This window comes from Rhinoderma darwinii, chromosome 2, assembly GCF_050947455.1.
Source record: "Rhinoderma darwinii isolate aRhiDar2 chromosome 2, aRhiDar2.hap1, whole genome shotgun sequence".
Classification (NCBI taxonomy): domain Eukaryota; kingdom Metazoa; phylum Chordata; class Amphibia; order Anura; family Rhinodermatidae; genus Rhinoderma; species Rhinoderma darwinii.
This window is the reverse complement of record NC_134688.1, coordinates 458,534,924-458,556,855: the sequence shown is the minus strand read 5'-3', so window position 1 is coordinate 458,556,855 and position 21,932 is coordinate 458,534,924. Positions and strand designations below refer to the sequence as shown.

General features: G+C 43.8%; 1 protein-coding gene across 1 annotated transcript in view; it reads left to right on the top strand.

Moving 5' to 3' along the window:
- The first annotated feature begins 5,639 nt into the window (after window positions 1–5,639).
- BACH1 (BTB domain and CNC homolog 1) overlaps window positions 5,640–21,932 on the top strand; it is a 39,256-nt gene continuing 22,963 nt past the window's right edge. The window contains exon 1 of the mRNA XM_075850954.1: window positions 5,640–5,719. The gene's annotated coding sequence lies outside the window, so the exon portion shown is untranslated. The remainder of the gene's footprint in view (window positions 5,720–21,932) is intronic.

Genomic DNA, 21,932 nt, shown 5'->3' with positions numbered 1-21,932 from the left:
AAAAGTGTTTTCAATGTCAGTCCTACAACTGCTTCTCGCTCAGTCCTATTACCTATTTCAATTTTTCTCATTTCCTCCTGAAACACTAATCACTTTAACCTTGAAGGGGTTTTCCAACATTGTAGCTGAGCTCTGTAAACTTATGTCAAAGGGTCAGTTCACACGTAGCTTTAATAATGCGGCTTTTCCGCAACGGATTTCGCTGCAGAAAATCCGCAGCATAATATAGTAGCAGCAAGTGGATGAGATTTGGACAAATCTAAATGATTAGCGGAAAAAACGCTCAGAAATTGTAAATTGCGTGTGTAAATCGCTGCTTTTGTGTTGCTGGTTTTCCCCGTTGAATTCATTGGGGAGGTAAAACCCGCAGCAGATTTTGCGATTTTTGCCGCGGAAATGCTGCGATTCTGCTGCAAAAGAAGTAAGTTTGGAAAAAAAAATGATCTTTTACTTAGAATTCTGTGTTTCTTCTGGGATGAGGTTTCATCCCATGTGACCACTGCATCCAATCACAGGCTGCAGCAGTCACATGAGATGAAACGTCATCCCAGGAGGCTGGGCTGGAGGACGGCAGAGGGACGTGTCGCCATGGCTAAGTAAGAATGCATTTTTTTTTTTATGTGCAGTTGTTCCGCAGCAGACATTCGCTGTGTGGTTTTACGCAACATATCTGCCCTGTGTGAACATACCCAAATTGTGACTCATATCTCGGCAAATATACTTGATTTATCGGGTCGAACCTCTGGGAGAATTGGGTTTGCTGACTCCTGTTCCCCCATTTCCAGCTGTCACATTCTCCATACACTTCATTGGAAAAGTGTCAGCGCTTGCCTGCGGCACTCTTTACTGCAGTCTATTGAAGTTAGAGAAATAGCTGAGCGCTACTTGCTCGGTTGTTTCCGTAACTCCTATAAACTTCAATGGAGAATGGTGCAGACAAGCGTGGCCATTGAAGAGTATGGAGAATATGACGGCCGGCTCCGTACCCCCATTCTGCCAACGAGTGAGGCTCCCTGAAGTGTTAAAATGTATAAATACCCATTTGATTTTATTGGGTTAGGACTATGACACATCTGTCATTTTTACATTTCTCTCACCCTGGGCGGAGCTTAGTTGTCATTCTGTCATGTGACTCCTGTGTAGGAAGAGGTGATTAGCATATGGCGGACTGGTCTAAAATAACTGTTGTCATAAAGATAACCGCCAGTTGATGTAGAAAATATACAGAAACAACAAATAAAACGGAGCACAAAAGCACTGCTATAGTGTGTGTATATATGTGGTATTTTTATATTTGTGTGTATATATGTTGTTTTTTTCTATATGGTATGTCTGGTCATGTGATGTTATATTATTTCAGCACTGTATGGCGGTATTATCTATGTACAGGGCATAATAAGGCCATGTTCACCTGTTCATAGCTTTTTAGGATTTAGGCAATCCTGACAGGACCCGCTCATATTCCGCTGGCAATGCACGTGAATAGGGAAAATATTCGTGCAGAATAATGAAGTTGCCTCGAATTTTAAAATCAGATATATTGCTGTGGATTTCACAATGAAAAATCCACGCAGGTTTTTCTTTGAAGTACGTACATAGCCTAATGGTGGTATTATTTATGCACTCTTTGGCAGTATGATGGCACTGCATGGTGGTATTATTTAACATAATATGGAACTGTAACTTTAAGCATTGTATGGTGGTATTTTTTTGGGCACAGGGCATAATAAGGAAAGTATTATTTGTGCACTGTTTGGCAGTATTGTGGCACTGCATGATCGTATTATTTAGCATTGTATGGAACTGTTACTTTAGCACTGTATGGTAGTATCATTTGAACACAGGGTATATTAATGATGGTATTATTTATGCAGTGTTTGACAGAATTATGGCAATGCATGCTGGTATTTATAATTATAATATGGAACTGTTACTTTAGCACCTTATGGTGGTATTAGTCGAGCACAGACCAACGAATGGTGGTATTATTTGGCATTGTTTAGCACTGTGATTTTAGCACTGTATGGTGGTATAACTTGAGCAGCGTATGATGGTATTAATATGGCGGTATTACTTTAGCACTGTATGGTGGTATAACTTGAGCAGTGTATGATGGTATTAATATGGCGGTATTACTTTAGCCCAGTATGTTGGTATAACTTGAGAATTGTTTCACTGTATTAATATGGCGGTATTACTTTAGCACTGTATGGGGTATAACTTGAGCATTGTATGATGGTATTAATATGGCGGTATTACTTTAGCACTATATGGGGTATAACTTGAGCAGTGTATGATGGTATTACTTGAGCAGTGTATGGTGGTATAACTTGAGCATTGTGTGATGGTATTAATATGGCGGTATTACTTTAGCACTGTATGAATGGTATAACTTGAGCATTGTGTGATGGTATTAATATGGCGGTATTACTTTAGCACTGTATGAAAGGTATAACTTGAGCATTGTTTCACTGTATTAATATGGCGGTATTACTTTAGCACTGTATGGTGGTATAACTTGAGCATTGTATGATGGTATTAATATTGCGTTATTACTTCAGCACTGTATGGGGTATAACTTGAGCATTGTATGATGGTATTAATATGGCGGTATTACTTCAGCACTGTATGGGGTATAACTTGAGCAGCGTATGATGGTATTAATATGGCGTTATTACTTTAGCACTGTATGGGGTATAACTTGAGCAGCGTATGATGGTATTAATATGGCGGTATTACTTCAGCACTGTATGGTGGTATAACTTGAGCAGTGTATGATGGTATTAATATGGCGGTATTACTTTAGCACTGTATGGTGGTATAACTTGAGCAGTGTATGATGGTATTAATATGGCGGTATTACTTTAGCACTGTATGTCAATATTTAGGCCTGGTATGGTGCTAAGTTCAAGCTTATTTTGCTGATACTGCATCACCCTGTAAGCAGCTTTTGCAGGATTACACCTCTGGACACGGGTATATAGTCTTAGAATATGACCGGTCATCTGGATATAATAGCACATTTTATTTATTGAATGAAACAGGACTCTTGATCCAGTGTGACAGCTGTGTGATTGTGCAGAATTGTTAGTTGCATTTCTGGTAATTGTTGTGATGAAATATTCTGAGTTACACAACAGCATCAGTCATGTAGTGAGGAAACGCTGATTCATTCCCTATCAGCATGCCACAGTGAGTCAGCAGCCTGAGCCCTGGCACAACTGTGCAGAGTGGTGTCTGCTGGGAATCCCGGCTGCTCTCCCCCCGTTTAACCTTCATTGCTTTCTGATTTCAGTTTATGTTTGTCGTCTTTGCTAGGTTCGATTTTGTAGCATAAAGAGACGTAGTCTCGCCCACATGGCTATAATGTGAAAAAAATGATAATACTATTAGGCTACGTTCACACATAGCGGATTTACTGCGGATCTTCCGTCCTGATTTGTGGATGTAAAATTTGTAGCGGAGTATTGTAGCAGCAAATCTCATCCACATCCTGCTGACATTTTCTGCACGTAGCGTAAAATACTGTGGAAAATCCGCAAAATAATACCGTAGCAGCAGAGAGGATGAGATTTGTTAAGCGGAAAAACCGCTCCGAAATTGACCATGTCAATTGTATTTGTGTAATCGCTGCTTTTTTGTTGTGGGTTTTCTCCATTGAATTCAATGGGGAGGTAAAACCTGCAACAAATGAGAAGTTGCGATTTTTCCGGAGGAAAAGCTACGGTTCCGCCGCAAAAATCGCAACTCAGAAAAAAAAAAAATTTTTTTATACTTACTCAGAACTCTGTGGTTGTTGGTTCAGGCCTCCTCGGATGACGTTTCATCCCATGTAACCGATGCAGCCAATCACAGGCTCCAGCGGTCACATGGGATGAAACATCATACTAGGGCTGCAGAAAGTAAGGTCATCAGAGGGACGCATTGGCGTGGTTAGTATATCCATTAGTTTTTCTTTGTAGGATTTCTGCAGTGGACATGATAGAAAACTGCACCACAGTTTGGTGTTTTTCGGCCAGAATTCCCTACAGCCGCCAGTGAGTATACGATGTGTACCTTTACGCAGCGTATCCGCCGAGTGTGAACGTAGCCAAAGTGATCTACGGTGCAAATTTTTATGTCCTCAGCATGTCAATTTCTGCTGCCCCCCCATAAGAGTGCTACCCTTAAAGGATACCAAAAATTATTAGCAGTGTAGTCACTGCAGTATGTGAGGACACTCGCTAATAATCCATATATGGATAGTGATGTCAGGGGCAACCCCAGAGCCCGAGTAGAGCGCTATTAGAACCCTACCTGGGAATCTGTAGCCTAGTAAATGGCAGAGTAGGGAGCTACCGCCCTGCTCTGCCATAGCGTTCAACTATTGAATGTGGCATCGCTACAGTTGTAGCAGCCATAGTGGCTGCTAGCGGGGCCACTGGGCACGGGTGGGCCCGTGACAGCAGGCGGCACGGGCCCCCACAAGTTGCAGGCTAGAAGCAGAATCCCATCGGCAAAAGTATGGCCGGGGATTCCACTCCTGGAGGAGCCATGACAGCAGCGTCGGCACCCAGCGGCCGAGTGGGCCCCCCAAAGGGGAGTGGGCCCTGGCACTTGCCCGAGCTCGCCAGTTTCTGACACCTGCCCTCTGTACTCACATACTGCAGTGACTCCACTGCTAATAATTTAACAATACCAGCCAGTGCCCCATAATAGTACTAGCCACAGTGCCCCATAATAGTACTAGCCACAGTACCCCATAATAGTACTGGCCACAGTACCCCATAATAGTACTAGCCACAGTGCCCCATAACAGCCAATAACAATGGACCTCTATGGCAATGCCAGTGAATGCCTTGTAACAGTGTCAGACACAGTGCACCCATAAAAAACTCATGTACCAAATGTACAAAAAATGTACCAAATGCACCAAAAAATGGCACCTATAGAAAGTACAGCTTGTCCCGCAAAAATGAAAGTCTCACACAGCCACGCCAATCAAAAAATAAAAAAGTTGTTAGCCCCTGGATGCAAAGAGGAAAAAAATTTAAAAAATTGTTCTGTCCTCGTGGCCAAAATTGGCCATGTCATGAAGGGTATGTTCACACGCACAAATTACTGACGTAATTCAGGCTTTTTACGCCTGAAATTACGGCCGAAAATACTGCTTGAAAGCGTCGGCAAACATCTGCCCATTGATTTGAATGGGTTTTACGGTGTTCTGTGCAGACGTTCATTTTTTTTACGCGCCGCTGTCAAAAGACGGCGCGTAAAAAAGACGCCTGCGTCAAAGAAGTGCCTGTCACTTCTTGGGCCGTAATTGGAGGAGTTTTCCATTGACTCCATACAAAAACAGCTCCAATTACGTACGTAATGGACGCTGCGAAAAACGCCTGCACTTGCCATTACGTCTGAAATTCGGTAATTACAGGCGTACCGGAGGTGTGAACATACCCTTAGGGGTTAATTAGATGCTTCTTCAAGGTTATCATCCTGTTCTGTAATGCACCGGGCTATCAGAAAAACGCACGCACGCACTTTATTGCAACCCTCAGTACACCCATGCAGCATGAGGCAGATAGTGCAGTTTGCAGACTGACAGAACTTGACCCTCCTCAGCCCCTGTAGCCGGTGACGTCACTCAGTTACGTCATTCCAGGAGACACAGGCAGCCCAGGAAGCTGCCAGAGAACAAGGAAGAAGACTGAGGACTGAGAAATCAATGTCTGCGGCTGCAGTAAGTGTGTGGACATGTTATGGGGGATGTAAGGAAGAGGAGCCTTCCGGGTCAGCGGTGGGGGAAGGGCTCTCACTTTGGGGTGTACCGACATAATTTCTTAAAGGGGACGCGTTCTCTGGTGTTGTGTATAATGTTTGTGTATAGTGGTGAGGTATGCAGTATATATATATATATATATGTAATCTCATACAATGTGTCCTGTGTGTATCAGATGTCTGTCCTGTGGTCATGTTAGTATGGTATGGATTATATATGGTTTGCATAAACATAGATAAATAATACCCCATATAATCCCTTGTCATATTTCTGCCCCCAGCTGGCTGCATCATCAAAAAATTAATAATATGCATCGAGAACCTTCTTTTTTTTTTTTTATAACTCTGTGCCATTCCTCTGTTATTCCTCCTGGAAATGTATGAATACATTGACAGCTGGGTGTTACCATTCCCCTTGTCAGTGCGGGTGTCCTTACCCAGTCTGACTATCTTTAAACACCCCATTGACAAGGGGAAGCTCATCATGACTGTAGCATTCAACAGTTACATTTCTTCCTCCACTTTATTGCTGGCGACATTTAGGGTATGTGCACACGATAACTGCATTTACGTCTGAAATTACGGAGCTGTTTTCAGGAGAAAACGGCTCCTGAATTTCAGACGTAATTGCTCGTACTCGCGTTTTGCGAGCCGTCTTTTACAGACATAATTTGGAGCTGTTCTTCATTGAAGTCAATGAAAAACGGCTCCAATTACGTCCCAAGAAGTGTCCCGCGACGCGTAAAATGACAGGTCGTCGGCACAGTACGTCGTAAAGCCCATTGACAGTAATGGGCAGATGTTTGCCGACATATTGGAAGCGTTTTTTCAGACGTAATTCGATACGTCTGAAAATAGGTCGTGTGAACCCAGCCTGACACCGATAATTTGCGCAGTAAGGCTGTGTTCACACGGCAAATTAAATATGGCCGTAAAATACGGAGCTGTTTTCAAGGGAAAACAGCCTCTGATTTTCAGCCGTTTTCTAAGCATCAAGCGGCTTTTGATGTTTTTTACGGCCATTTTTGGTGCTGTTTTTCTATTGAGCCAATGAAAAGCGGCTCCAAAAATGGCGCTCAAAAAGTGACATGCACGTCTTTTTACAAACGGCCGCATAAAAAAACACCTTGTGGGAATGAAATGCAGTTTTTCCCATTGAGACCAATGGGCAGATGCTTGGAGGCGTTCAACCTTTTGTATTTTTAGCCGTTTTCCGGGGCGTTTGCGGCCTGAAAAACTGCTGAAAATACCCTCATTGGCGCGTTTTGCTTGAGTGTTCTGTGTAGTGGAGGACCTGGGGGGGGGACCCCCACCGATCAAAACTTCTGACATGTCACTATGACACATTATCACTGAAATTAATATGTGGATTCTTCAAAGAAAGAAGTAGCATCACAGAGCGGGAACGCCTCAAAAAACATAACATTGAGGCCTCATGCACACAAACATATTTTTTTCCTCCCGTAAATACTGGTCTTTGTCACACTTATACAACCCGTATTCCAGCAGTATTTACGGACCCGTTTTCTCTGCACTAATCGGCAGCCCCTTCTCTCTATCAGTGCTGGATAGAGAGAAGGGTCAGCCCTTTCGGGCAGAGTTTCCGCAGTGATTGAAAGTAAAAGAAGTTCATACGTACCCCGGCCATTGTCTTGGTGACGCGTCTTTTTTTTTTAACATCCGGTCCGACCTCCCTGGATGACGCGGCAGTCCATGTGACCGCTGCAGCCTGTGATTGGCCTGTGATTGGCTGCAGCGGTCACATGGGATGAAATGTCATCCCGGGAGGCTGAACTTGAGGAAGAAGCAGGGAGTTCTGGGTAAGTTAACTTTTAATACTATTAACTCCAGCGTTAGTCACTGTCCCGGGTGCTGAAAGAGTTATTGCCGATCAGTTAACTCTTTCAGCACCCTGGACAGTGACTATCCCCTGACGTCGCCTAGCAACGCTCCCGTAATTAGGGGTGCACACACGTAGCCACCCGTAATTACGGGAGCCCCATAGACTTCTATGGACCTGCCCGTGGTGTAATTTCATGTTACATATTTTTCAACGGCACGGGCACCTTCCCGTAAGCAAACGGGAAGGTACCCGGGGCCAATAGAAGACTATGGGCCCGTAATTACGGGCCATAATTACGGGCCTTTTTTTACGTTCGTGTGCATGGGGCCTTAGGGTATGTTCACACAGCCTATAATCGCCCGAAAAATCGGAAGCAGAACGCCTCCAAACATCTTCCCATTGATCTCAATGGGAAAAACAGCGTTCTGTTCCGACGGGCAGTTTTTTTATGTGTCCGTTTTGAAAAAAGGCCACGTAAAAAAACGGCTGCGAAAAAGAAGTGCCTGTCACTTCTTGAGCCGTTTTTGGAGCTGTTTGTTTTTCATTGACTAAAAAAACGCTGCGAAAAACATGAGTTGCTAAAAAAAGGATGAAAATCAGGAGCTGTTTTTCCCTTGAAAAGAGCTCCGTATTTTCAGATGTGTTTTATTAAGCGTGTGAACATGCGTTCAGGCTGAGTTCACACGTTGCTTAAATACTGGGGTTTTTCCGTACTGGAATTTGTTGCGGAAAATCCACAGCATAATACAGTAGCAGCAGAGTGGATGAGAAAAAACAAACCTGATCCACACGCTGCGGAAATCCTGAGTGGGAAAACCGCTCAGAAATTGACCCGCGGTGCGGAACTTTATCCCGCAGCACGTCAACTGTATTTGCGTAAACGCTGCTTATTTGTTGTAGATTTCCCCAGTGAATTCAATGGGGAGGTAAAACCGGCAACAAATAGCAGATGTTGTGTTTTTTGCGGCGGGTTCGCAGCGACTGTGCTGCACAAAAAATCCCCCCCCAAAAAAAATTTCATACTTACCCAGAAGTCTGTGTTTCTCCCTCCATTGCGGCCTCCTGGGATGACGTTTCATCCCATGTGACCACCGCTGCAGCCAATCACAGGCCAATCACAGGCTGTAGCGGTTACATGGGATGAAACGTCTGCAGTTTTCCACAGCGCACATTCCGGGTAAAAAACTGCACCACAGTTTGGTGCAGTTTTTTGTCGGGAATTCCCTGCGGCGCACAGGACGGATACACTGCGTGTGATTACACATGGTATCCTCCCCGTGTGAACACGGCTTTATTCATTATTCAGATTAAAATACTCTGGGTAATTATTTTGAATACAAATCCAGGGGTTAAAGAGGCTCTGTCACCAGATTATCAAACCCCTATCTCCTATTGCATGTGATAGGCGCTGCAATGTAGATTACAGTAACGTGTGTTTTTTTGAAAAACTTTCATTTTTGGCCAAGTTATGAGCTATTTTATATTTATGCAAATGAGGTTTGAAATGGACAACTGGGCGTGTTTTTTTCGTTATGTCCAACTGGGCGTGTATTGTGTTTTTAACTGGGTGTGTTTACTTGTATGACGCTGACCAATCAGTGACCAGTCAGCATCATACACTCCTCTCCATTCATTTACACAGCAGCGATGTGCAGCCACATACACAGAGATTAACGTTAATCAAGTGTCCTGATAATGAATACAAATGACCTCCAGCCTGGACGTCATGTGTACTCAGAATCCTGACACTTCTGACTCTTTTCTTTGAGATTTCTAGCAAGTGAAACGAAATCTCGTGAGATTTCGGAGATAAACGAGATTTTGTTTCCCGTGCTAGAAATCTCACAGAAAAGAGTCAGAAGTGTCAGGATTCTGAGTACACATGACGTCCAGGCTGGATTTCATGTGTATTCATTATCAGGACACTTGATTAACGTTAATCACTGTGTATGCGGCTGCACATCGCTGCTGTGTAAATCAATGGAGATGAGTGTATGATGCTGACTGGTCACTGATTGGTCAGCGTCATACACGTAAACACGCCCAGTTAAAAACACAATACACGCTCAGTTGGACATAACGAAAAAAACACGCCCAGTTGTCCATTTCAAACCTCATTTGCATAAATATAAAATAGCTCATAACTTGGCCAAAAATGAATGTTTAAAAAAAACAAAAAAAAAACACGTTACTGTTCTCTACATTACAGCGCCGATCACATGCAATAGGAGATAGGGATTTGATAATCTGGTGACAGAACCTCTTTAATTATATAAACAATCCCCAATAATCACCTGGAGTGTCCAGAAAATGAAATCTAGGTGGCGTCGTACCGTACACTTCCTATGGACAAACTCCAGGGATACAAAAAAATTCTATCACGCACAATAGTGACCTAGTTGGTTCATCAGGGGACAATACTGGAGAATTTGTGTGTAATTGGAGACCTATAGAGGTGTATATAGATATATATGATACATATTTGCTTGGGTTAGATTACAACTCCTGACAATTGGTTGAGGAAGGGACAGGAGGGTGCAGATGATCCGTATTACAAGGCATGCCGGCCTGTGGGCGCTGTAGATGGGGCCTGGTGTTCCCCTGTGATATGTCAAAAGTTTTAGAAAAATGTAGTTACACTTTGAGTTACGTCAGACTCTTCTGCTTTGTTTTATTTGTAGATATTACAAGGTAACGACTCTGCTCTGACTCATAGAGGGGACAAAGATGGTTTCAGGGCTCCGGAGCACCTATGTCTCCAGCTCTGTACTGATCGATGTGGCGGTGTGGCGCGGAGGCTGTGTTTGCGGTGTGGCGCGCGGAGGCTGTGTTTGCGGTGTGGCGCAGAGGCTGTGTTTGCGGTGTGGCGCGCGGAGGCGGTGTGTGGCGCGGAGGCTGTGTTTGCGGTGTGTGGCGCGGAGGCTGTGTTTGCGGTGTGTGGCGCGGAGGCTGTGTTTGCGTTGTGGCGCGGAGGCTGTGTTTGCGGTGTGTCGCCAGGAGGCTGTATGGCAGTGTTACTAGGTCCGTTTTATATGGTCATTAATTTGCAGCATATGGTAGTATTATTTGTATGTTGTGTGGAGCTATTTAGGGATTGTATGGCGGGATTATTTTATAATTCAGTAATGGTGGCAAAAAATGGCACTCATGGGGGGGGCTACTTTGCTTGTTGCACAGGGACACATTTTCTATAAAACGGTCTCTAAAGCCTGATTCAAACGAGGGTGTCCGTTTTGCGTCCGGCAAAAAATGGACCGTATTTAATGCATTTCGGTTCCGTGTGACCTCCGTTTTTAGTGTCCGTGCTGGCACATTTTTTTCTTCTCAGCATTTCCTTAGCAACTGTTGCGTGAAACGCGGACAGCACGCGGATGATACAAAACGGAGCCAGAATAAGGCTGTGTGCATGAGCCCAAATCGCCGTTCATGTAGAAAAACCTTTATTATATAACCCCAGACAGCGGATATCATCAGGGGAAGGAGCGGCTGGCCATGGTTTGTGGCCGCTGCAGGGTGCCGAGTCCGCCAAAATGAAAGCTGATGTCAGTTAGCGCCTCTCCGCTCATAGAGGGGGGAGTCCCAAGTGACGACTCTTCTTTATGATGTTCCATATGTCCTAATAGAGCATCTCGAAAGGTGGTTTTATTGAGGAACCCCTTTAAAGAGGCTCTGTCACCAGATTTTGCAACCCCTATCTGCTATTGCAGCAGATCGGCGCTGCAATATAGATTACAGTAACGTTTTTATTTTTAAAAAAACGAGCATTTTTGGCCAAGTTATGACCATTTTTGTAGTTATGCAAATGAGGCTTGCAAAAGTCCAAGTGGGCGTGTATTATGTGCGTACATCGGGGCGTTTTTAATACTTTTACTAGCTGGGCGTTCTGATGAGAAATATCATCCACTTCTCGTCAGAACGCCCAGCTTCTGGCAGTGCAGACCTGTGACGTCACTCACAGGTCCTGCATCGTGTCAGACGAGCGAGGACACATCGGCACCAGAGGCTACAGATGATTCTGCAGCAGCATCAGCGTTTGCAGGTAAGTCGATGTAGCTACTTACCTGCAAACGCTGATGCTGCTGCAGAATCAACTGAAGCCTCTGTCGCCTGGTGCCGATGTGTCTGACACGATGCAGGACCTGTGAGTGACGTCACAGCGTGATCTGCCAGAAGCTGGGCGTTCTGACGAGAAGTGGATGATACTTCTCGTCAGAGCGCCCAGCTAGTAAAAGTAGTAAACACGCCCCGATGTACACACATAATACACGCCCACTTGGACTTTTACTTTTAAACACACCCACTTGGACTTTTGCAAGCCTCATTTGCATAACTACAAAAATGCTCATAACTTGGCCAAAAATGCTCGTTTTTTAAAACTAAAAACGTTACTGTAATCTACATTGCAGTGCCTATCTGCTGCAATAGCAGATAGGGGTTGCAAAATCTGGTGACAGAGCCTCTTTAAAGAGACGCTCCACCAATTATTTTTTTTTATTTTATTGTGACCCCCGTCTGTATTGTACCCCTAGTAAAAGATCGGGCAGACTTTCCTCTTACCGGGCGCTCTGTTGCAGAAATATCCCGGCCACAATTATGTCACGTTACCGGCTTACTCGTACAGTGGACCGGAAGTCTCTTTCACTATACATTCCTATGAGAATTCCATTGAAAGTATAGTGAAAGTGAATTCCGGTGCCGCACAGCAGACGCTTTAGGAATCGGTTGGTCATGTGACATAATTACAAAGCACCCCGGTAGGAGGATGGCCTGCTCTATCACCGGAGTGTCTCTTTAAGGCCCATATTACCCGAGCGTATCTGTTTTGCGTCCGCTAAAAACGAGTCGTTTTTCATGCATGTGACTGTCTGTGTTGCGTCAGTGTCGTTTCCGTGTGTCATCCAAGTGTTTTTTCCTCGGCAGGAACTTCATGGTTCCACTTTTCTTTTTTTATCATTGTCTTTAGCAACTGATGCGTTAAAAACGGGCAGCACTCGGATGTCATTTGTCTGCTGTTCGTTTTTTTCACGCACCCGTAGACTTTAATGGGAGAGTCCGGTACGCACAAACGGACTGGAATAGGACGTGCGGTGAGTTCCTCACAGCGGACACACGCTACGCCATAAAACACGGATGTGTGACCAGTCCCATTGAGTTGCATTGGTCGGTGTGCGGTCCGTTGTTAATCACTGATGAGAAACACTCGTGTAAATGAGACACGGGACTAATCTCAAGGACCAGACTGTGAAACGTGCTGAGGGAGCGTCAGTTTTTGGGTGGTTTTCTATTGATTTTTGATTGAAATTGTTGGGGTAATAAAGGACATTTCTACCGTGTATCGGCTCTCCCTGGTATGTTTCGGTCGGGTGTTTTGTTTCTCAGCATGTCCGTCACTATGATGTCTTCATACGCGTGTTATTCCTGCTCCGCACACGTGTGTATAACAAACGTCTGTAAATCAGTAATTCACGTCATAAACATCGCCCCCTCCAGGAGTCACCGGGCAGTCAGTCCCCCGTCCGGCGCGTTTACTACAATGGAAAATCCGAGGTTTCTGCTTATTTCTCTGTGGTGTTATGGCTCTGGTTTTGTGGGAGACGTTGCAGATGTCCGCGGGCTCGGTGGGACATATATATCTGGGACATACCCGCCGTTTTGCCGGAAGTCTTTATAAATGACGTCTACACGCACAGCGTTTGGTTTGCAGCGTGTGTGTTTTTTAGCAGTCGGTGTATTTTTCAAAATGCTGAAAGTGCGGGATTGTTTATAGTGTTCTTTTTCTCCATAGAATTCAATAGCCTTTTCAAAAACACCTAATAAATTCCTAGACGATAAAACCTTATTTAAAAAGTCACTAAAAATACCATTAAAAAAACGTTAGAAAGTTGTAGCGTTATTACATCCATTTTTCTTAACCCCAAAAACCTCGGTCTAAACTTGGTTTTAAGAATGGTGGCGGTCTCTGACTACTGGGGGGAGGGGTCTCCTGTGACATTCCTCTGAGGAAGGGGGGGGAATTGTGGTCATGCTTGTGAGTATTGGGGAGTAGCTGGGGGGCTGTTGTGAGTACTGGAGAAGTTGGGGGGCTGTTGTGAGTATTGGGGAGTAGCTGGGGGGCTGTTGTGAGTATTGGGGAGTAGCTGGGGGCTGTTGTGAGTATTGGGGAGTAGCTGGGGGGCTGTTGTGAGTACTGGAGAAGCAGGGGGGCTGTTGTGAGTAGCTGGGGGGCTGTTGTGAGTATTGGGGAGTAGCTGGGGGCTGTTGTGAGTATTGGGGAGTAGCTGGGGGGCTGTTAGTACTGGAGAAGTTGGGGGGCTGTTGTGAGTACTGGAGAAGCTGGGGGGCTGTTGTGAGTACTGGAGAAGCTGGGGGGCTGTTGTGAGTATTGGGGAGTAGCTGGGGGGCTGTTGTGAGTATTGGGGAGTAGCTGGGGGGCTGTTGTGAGTACTGGAGAAGCTGGGGGGCTGTTGTGAGTATTGGGGAGTAGCTGGTGGGCTGTTGTGAGTACTGGAGAAGGTCTGCTATGATTACTGGGAGTCATTATAGGCTATGGATACGTTGGGTGTATATGGTGGGAGAATTTCCCATAACTTGGTGTGAGCGTAGCTGTACTGGTGTTTAAGTTCTACACTATTTTGTCCATTCCTGCTTTCTCATTCACACATAACTGCACATTTATCAAACAAAATGCGCCAAAAAAGTAATGGAACGTGTTTGTACCTAAAAATGCCTCCTAAACAAGTACAACTTTGCCTGAAAGAAAACAAGGCCTCATACAGCAATGATTTTATTTAGGAGATAGGGAGAAAGGGAAAGCGTTGTGGTTCCTTTGTAAAATTGAGAGTAATAAAAATAATAAACTTTATTAACTAATTTTAAAATTATAAAATGAATTTTTTACAAATGTCCAATGTAGGTCAGAATAAATTGCAGTTCAGATGACCCCTTGTCCTGCACTATAAGAGCAAAATTTGCCTGTTTAATCATTAACCGTCCAATGCTATTGTCATACAAAAACCATATTCAGATCTTAGGCTGAAATTGATAGATAAATTGCTTTAAATTGAGCTTTATTCTCTACTCTATGGTGGACTGAGTAGAGATCTGATAACAGTGGTATAATGATCTTTATTCCAAGTGTGCTTATATTGTGTGCACTGAATTGGTTGCTAAATTAGGACTAAACACCCGACGCGCGTTTCGCCGGCATTCCGACTTCCTCTTGTGGTGTAACCCGCCGGTTCTGACGCCCTTATATATGACAAAAAGAAACTGTGGAGGAGACCTCCAGCTCACCTTGACACTCCAGTGTGGTGTGGATAATGGATGGCGCTCGGATCCTCGTGTCGGCACACGGCAGGCTAGCAAGGAAGGAAGAAGGTAGGATCCAGCGCTGAATGCTATTAAAACGGAATCTTTGTTCCAAGTTTAATGGTGATGGATTAAAAGGAAGTCCAGTTGAATGTAGTCCAGGGTGAGTGAGAAGTGAAAGTGCTTGTCCTCGGGGCCGAGGACAAGCACTTTCACTTCTCACTCACCCTGGACTACATTCAACTGGACTTCCTTTTAATCCATCACCATTAAACTTGGAACAAAGATTCCGTTTTAATAGCATTCAGCATTGCCCTTATATATGGTAAGTGCTGATTGACAGCTAAGGGGGCCAATAGGGTTGTTTCAAGTATAACAGTGTGTGGATGACAGGTGGATTAATTACCAAGTATCTGTCAAAAAGCTCAATATTATTTATTTACAGAAAAATTAATTCCTAGAAGAGTTTTAGATTTATATTAGGTATTACTTATAGTTTCTTATATTTGTTTTAATTAATACGTTGCTTATACATATGTGAATCTTTGAAATGTTAGATTTTTGTTTTTATTTTTATTTTAACATTGAATGCTGATACACTCAGTGCATTCATGAGAATCTCAAGAAATTGATACATTGTTCACTAACTAACAACATTTATGATACACTCAGTGCACATAAGAGAACTCTAGGAAACTGATACAGTGTCCACTGACTAGCAGCAAAGCTGATTTATTCAGTGCACACAATATAAGCACACTTGGAATAAAGATCATTATACCACTGTTATCAGATCTCTACTCAGTCCACCATAGAGTAGAGAATAAAGCTCAATTTAAAACAATTTATCTATCAATTTCAGCCTAAGGGTATGTGCACACACACTAATTACGTCCGTAATTGACGGACGTATTTCGGCCGCAAGTCCCGGACCGAACACAGTGCAGGGAGCCGGGCTCCTAGCATCATACTTATGTACGATGCTAGGAGTCCCTGCCTCTCCGTGGAACTACTGTCCCGTACTGAAAACATGATTACAGTACGGGACAGTTGTCCTGCAGAGAGGCAGGGACTCCTAGCATCGTACATAACTATGATGCTAGGAGCCCGGCTCCCTGCACTGTGTTCGGTCCGGGACTTGCGGCCGAAATACGTCCGTCAATTACGGACGTAATTAGTGTGTGTGCACATACTCTAAGATCTGAATATGGTTTTTGTATGACAATAGCATTGGACGGTTAATGATTAAACAGGCAAATTTTGCTCTTATAGTGCAGGACAAGGGGTCATCTGAACTGCAATTTATTCTGACCTACATTGGACATTTGTAAAAAATTCATTTTATAATTTTAAAATTAATTAGTTAATAAAGTTTATTATTTTTATTACTCTAAATTTTACAAAGGAACCACAACGCTTTCCCTTTCTCCCTATCTCCTAAATAAAATCAGTATAAATTGGTGGTATACACCTTTTGTGGTTCCCACAACTCAGTTTATATAAAATAAAAAAAGTGAGGGTATTTGCAAAATCCCTATCTTTGACTCATACAGCAATGTTAGGGTATGTGCACACACACTAATTACGTCCGTAATTGACGGACGGATTTCGGCCGCAAGTACCGGACCGAACACAGTGCAGGGAGCCGGGCTCCTAGCATCATAGTCAGCACGGAGTCTGCGGCAATAATAACCCCTTCCCAACATTTGACTGTACATCACAGCCGGGAAGGGGGAGCTCAGGTGGGGAATCCGCTCCTAAATCCTGACCGGATCCACAACGTGTGAACGTGGTCTATGGTTTGGAGCTGTGTACAGGACACGTGACGTACCGCGTGTATTTTGGTTCGTGGCCTCAATATTGGTCGTTTCCCTGATGGTATATGGAGACCTGATGTTCGGGTTAAGCAGGAAATGTTTAGAATAGTTTAGTCCTCGCAGTCCCTCGTACAGCAAGGCCGTGCATGTGACTGCTGGGTTCTTAGCCTACAGCCCTGTCAGCAGAGCACAGTCCATATTAACCCCTCACCTCACATCCAGTTACATTCACCAGCGAGGATTATTTCATTATTTCAGCTGTAAGGCCCCATGCACACGGATGTGTTTTTGTGTCTGCAAAAGTGCGGATGAATTGCGGACCCATTCATTTCTATGGGCCTATACACACACGACCGTGGTTTACACAGACCGTGCGCAGGCCGCAATTCTGGACCGCAAAAACTCAGGCCAAGTCATTTTAAGGTCCGCAATCGCAGTCCGGCACCATTGAAATGAATGCACATCTTTTATGTGCATGGTCAGTGATTGCAGACGGACAGCGGACCATCCATGCCCATAATCACGGGCCGTGCACACAGCATTAGTCTGGAATCAACATTGGTCCTACATGTTGTTTTTTTTATTAAAAATATATATATATATACGAGCAAATAATGTTTCCGGCGCCGGTGGTATCCATTGTATGAGATCCGTCAATGCATCTGGGTTTTAGTTTCCATTTTTTTTTTAATAAAATCTGTAACATTTTTTGTTTTTTTTTTTTTTGTTTTTTTTTATATATACTGAAATTGTATGGCCCATGTTTGAACAGGACATCAGATATCTTGTATTCCGCCGGTTTTTAGATTCTTCAATACGGCTGCGGTATTTTGACCTCTTGCGGTTCTACTGAATCGTACGTAGTTTACTAAAGGTTGTAGATCCCGGAAATCAAACCCGCACCAATCAAACATTGATGGCCTATCCGAACGACCTATATTTACTTTTATTACTGTGTCCCCTGATGAGTCTCTTAGGGCCGGTTCACATCAGCGTTGGCTTTCCGTTCCGGGGTTCCGTCAGAGGTTTCTATCGGATGAACCCCGCAACGGAAAGTCAAACTGAAAGCACAGCTTCCGTTTCCGTCACCATTGATCTCAATGGTGACGGAAACATTGCTAATGGTTTCCGTTCGTCACCATTCCGGCAGGTTTCCGTTTTTCCGATGGAATCAATAGCGCAGACGACTGAGCTATTCATTCCGTCGTTATACCGGAAACCTGCCGGAATAGTTAGGAACGGAAACCATTAGCAATTGTGACGGAAACGGAAGCTGTGCTTTCAGTTTGACTTTCCGTTGCGGGGTTCACCCGACGGAAACCCGGAACGGAAAGCCAACGCTGATGTGAACAGGCCCTTACAGCGAGATTAATTAAACGTGTGAGTTTTTGTGTGTCATTGCGGTATTTTAATTACAACCGGGAGGATTCTGGGAAGGAATTCTGGGGAGGATTCTGTGGATATGTCATAAATCTCCCTTGTGGGAAAACCTCTTAACGACATGTCACGTACTAGTACGTGGCAGCCGTTAAGTGGAAGTATGGAGCAGGCTCACGGGCTGAGCGCGCTCCATACTCAGCGGGTGACTGCTGTGTTACACTCTTTTGAAGCCCTGTATATCATGCAAGCGATCCAGATCACTGGTTCAAGTCCCGTAGTGGGACTAATAAAAAAAAAAAGTAAAAAGCAGTTAAATAAATATTTTTTTTAAATGTTCCAAAAAATAAATAAATTTGAAAGTTAAAAAAAACAAACCCTTTTCCGTTTTTTTTTTTTTTTTTTTTTTTTTTTTTTTTATATTGCTTTAGGGGGAAAAAAAAAGTTAACATAACTGGCTTTGGCGCGTCCATAAAAGTTCTAACTATCACAATATAGTGTTGTTTAACCCGCTCGGTGAACGCCGTTAGTTAAATGGCTATAACTTTTTTATTTGTTGGGCTAACGACGTGATTTTTGCGACGTTTTTTCCGTAGACAATGCCGGTTTCATTTTTTATCGTTTTTATACACACCTTATTTGCTATTTTAGAATTTTTATTCATAAAGTTTGAAAATAATAGTAAAAATATAAGCTTTTTTACGTTTCAGCTATTTTTTTTTGGTAATAACATAGTTTTACCCTAAAATAGACCTTTTATTTGTGATCGTCATTGTCTACCCTAAATCTTTATATATTACATGTCTATATTATGGTAATTGGGTCAGTGCTAGCGTTACAACAATGATTGGCGGGGGGGGAACGTTTTTTTTTTGGGGGGTGGGTATTTTATGTGTATTTATTATTAATTTTTTTTTGCACTTTACGTTATTATTTTTTTATTACTATGGTCTGTCCCCCAAAGGTCAAAGAAGACCTTTGGGGAACTTTATATATTTTTTTTCTTTCTTTTACACCATGTTTTTCCACTGTAACTGGAGTTGCACAGCAGCCCCAGTTACAGGGGAAATCAGCCCTCTCATAGTGACTATTGCCACTAATAGGGCTGTGCTGGGTCTAGTTAGACCCAGCAGCAGCCTGCCACTAACGGCACCCGGCGATCATGTGACCAGTCACATGATCACCGGGAGGAATAGAGGAATAGAGACCGCGCCGCTGCTGCTGTCTCTATTCCTATACACAGCGTTCATTGAGCACTGTGTAAAAAGACATCGGAGAAGACAGAAGCAGCTAAAGCTGCTTCTATCTTCTCCTCAGGGTCCCCGGCAGTCACTGACAGCCGGAGACCCGACATTCAGCTGCCCGATCACGCGGGCAGCAAGTTAAAACCCGAGTCGTAAAAAGTCTATGGCTCGGGTTTTAAGGACCCGTTCCTGACCGCTGGCCGTAAATATACAGCCAGCGGTCGGGAACCAGTTAAAGGGACACTTCGGCCAAAACGAAACTCTCCCCTGTGTACCATTCTGGTATTCCATGTGTCAGTCTGTCACCTGTTCTTTATCTCTGTATATCAGACTGGGCCGGTTGCTTAGCAGCAGTGTGGATCCGGCTCGGTGACGCTTTCTCTACTGGAGTCCATGGAGATCTGTGTGTCACCCATCACAGGCTTCAGCAGTTCCTGCCCCCACTAGTATTACACAGGGGGGACAGAAACTTCTATCATCAGCCACCACTGATACTTACACAGGTTCCTGTCACACAGGTGTAGAAGAATATAGTGCAGCCTCCCTGTCTGTAAACTTATGGTTTCTCAGCTTATTTAGGAGAATATAGAGAGAATGATAATCACAGTGTCCCCCAGCATGCAGAAATGGTATGGACTTTAGCTGGTCATGTGATGCTGTGCTGAAGCATCATGGGATTGATAGCAAAGCAGAGAAGAAGAGAAAGCTGGGGAAATCTAAGACTCAAGATGGAGGCTTTTTAAAAGCACAAACAAGGCAGCAGTTCATAAAGTAATACAGTGTATATAATAGAAGTGTAGAGTGTGGTATACAGTCAGGTGGGGGGTGCAGACATGGAAAGTTGTGTTACCACTGGTCTTCTTTAAATACATCATATAGTCACTTTTTTTTACATCATGTCAATAAGATCCCAATCAGACAGCCACTTCTCTAAAAAAAAAAAAAAAATCCCTCATGGGCCGTTCTCCATGTGTTCAACTCTTGTAATGGCCAGAATGAGCTAGGGGAAGTTTTGTCCAACCCCATGTTTTTCCTACCGCCACCCCTGTGGGTGGAATGTAGTATTACGTGGTGTCCATTCAAGTGAGTAGGTAAGCATGTACATGGCCACGCCAAGTCTGCCAGAATGGGCGACACAACACTTTTACTTAGCAGCTCTCGGCTAATAGAGGGGGTTCTTCAAGCGGGAGACTTCCCTCTGTGATAATCAAATGCCCTAATAGGACATATGGACAGAAATTGTCTTTGACGTGCAGCTTTCAAAAATCCAGAGAGGTCGCTGCAATGCAAAAACGCCCTAAATAGAACCTCAGACTCCGAGACCTTCCGGACTGTCACTCGGAGGGGCTAGTTTCTTCCACTTATACCAGTGCATAGCCAAACTTTTGGTGCCATTTATATAAATATATATACATTAGCACATCCATAAAGAAAGTTCTTATTGTCTGGGTACTAAAAAAAAACAAAAACCCCATCAAACTGGCTTCTACAATAATTTGCCCTCGCCTAAAAATGTAATGTGCTTTTTAACCCCCACACTGACACTGTGCACACAAATTCCCCTGACTTTGATGATGCAAGAGAAGAGGCGTGATGACTGCTGACTCTGACGTTGCATTTTCACAATATCGTGTGCTGTGATGGTGTCTGGTTAATCCTGAAGTATCCTGGGAACTTTCTGATTACATGTCCGGATACATATGCACAAGTTACCAAACCGATGCGTGGTTTTACAGCGCCGGCGTGATCCGAGTACAGCCTCAGATGAAGAAAACCGCTTTACTGTATTAGGGTCAGTAATGATTGCTGGGGTGCCCCCTGCATGGCTAAGCTGTTGGGTCTTGGCAGATCTAGATTGGCTCTGCCCATGTCTAACTTCACCACAGAGGGCACAGGAGATTCCTTTGAATGTCCTAGTAAGGGTATGTTCACACGGAGGAATTTTTGCGGCGGATTCCGCCGCACAATTCTGACTCCCATTAATTTCAATGGGAGGCGGACGCTTCTTGTTCTCGTCAGCTTATTTTTTTTTTTAGCTAACAGACAAAAGAAGTGTCCTGCCCGATCTTTGGGCGGATTCTGCCCAAACTGCCCATTGAAGTGAATGGGAGGAGGAATCTTCCTGCTGACAGCAGGAATAATGCTGCGGCGTATTTTGTAGGGGGACCCGCCAAGCAATATGTGCAGTGTGAATATAGCCGTATTGGGAAAACTAAAAAGTGAAAAATAAATGTAAAGCTTAGAAATATTATGAAAACAAGTCGACTACGCTAATGTTCCCAGCAAAACGAGGGGTCCGGTGCACAACAGAGACAAACGGAAACCTCTGGTTTCCATTTGTGTCTGTTCAGGGTCCCGTTCTGACGGAAAGCTCCGGGACCCTAACACAGATGTGAACGAGGCCTTAGATATCAAAGCTATCAAAAACTAAATGAAGAACTACTTTTTCAAAGTACAAATTTACACAAAAATAACTTTTTGCACAATTTACCTCAAATGGAAAATATACCTAATATTACTAAATGGTTAAAAAAAAAAACAGCCCTATATGTCTTTGAAAAAAAACCAGTACAAAAATGATGTGGC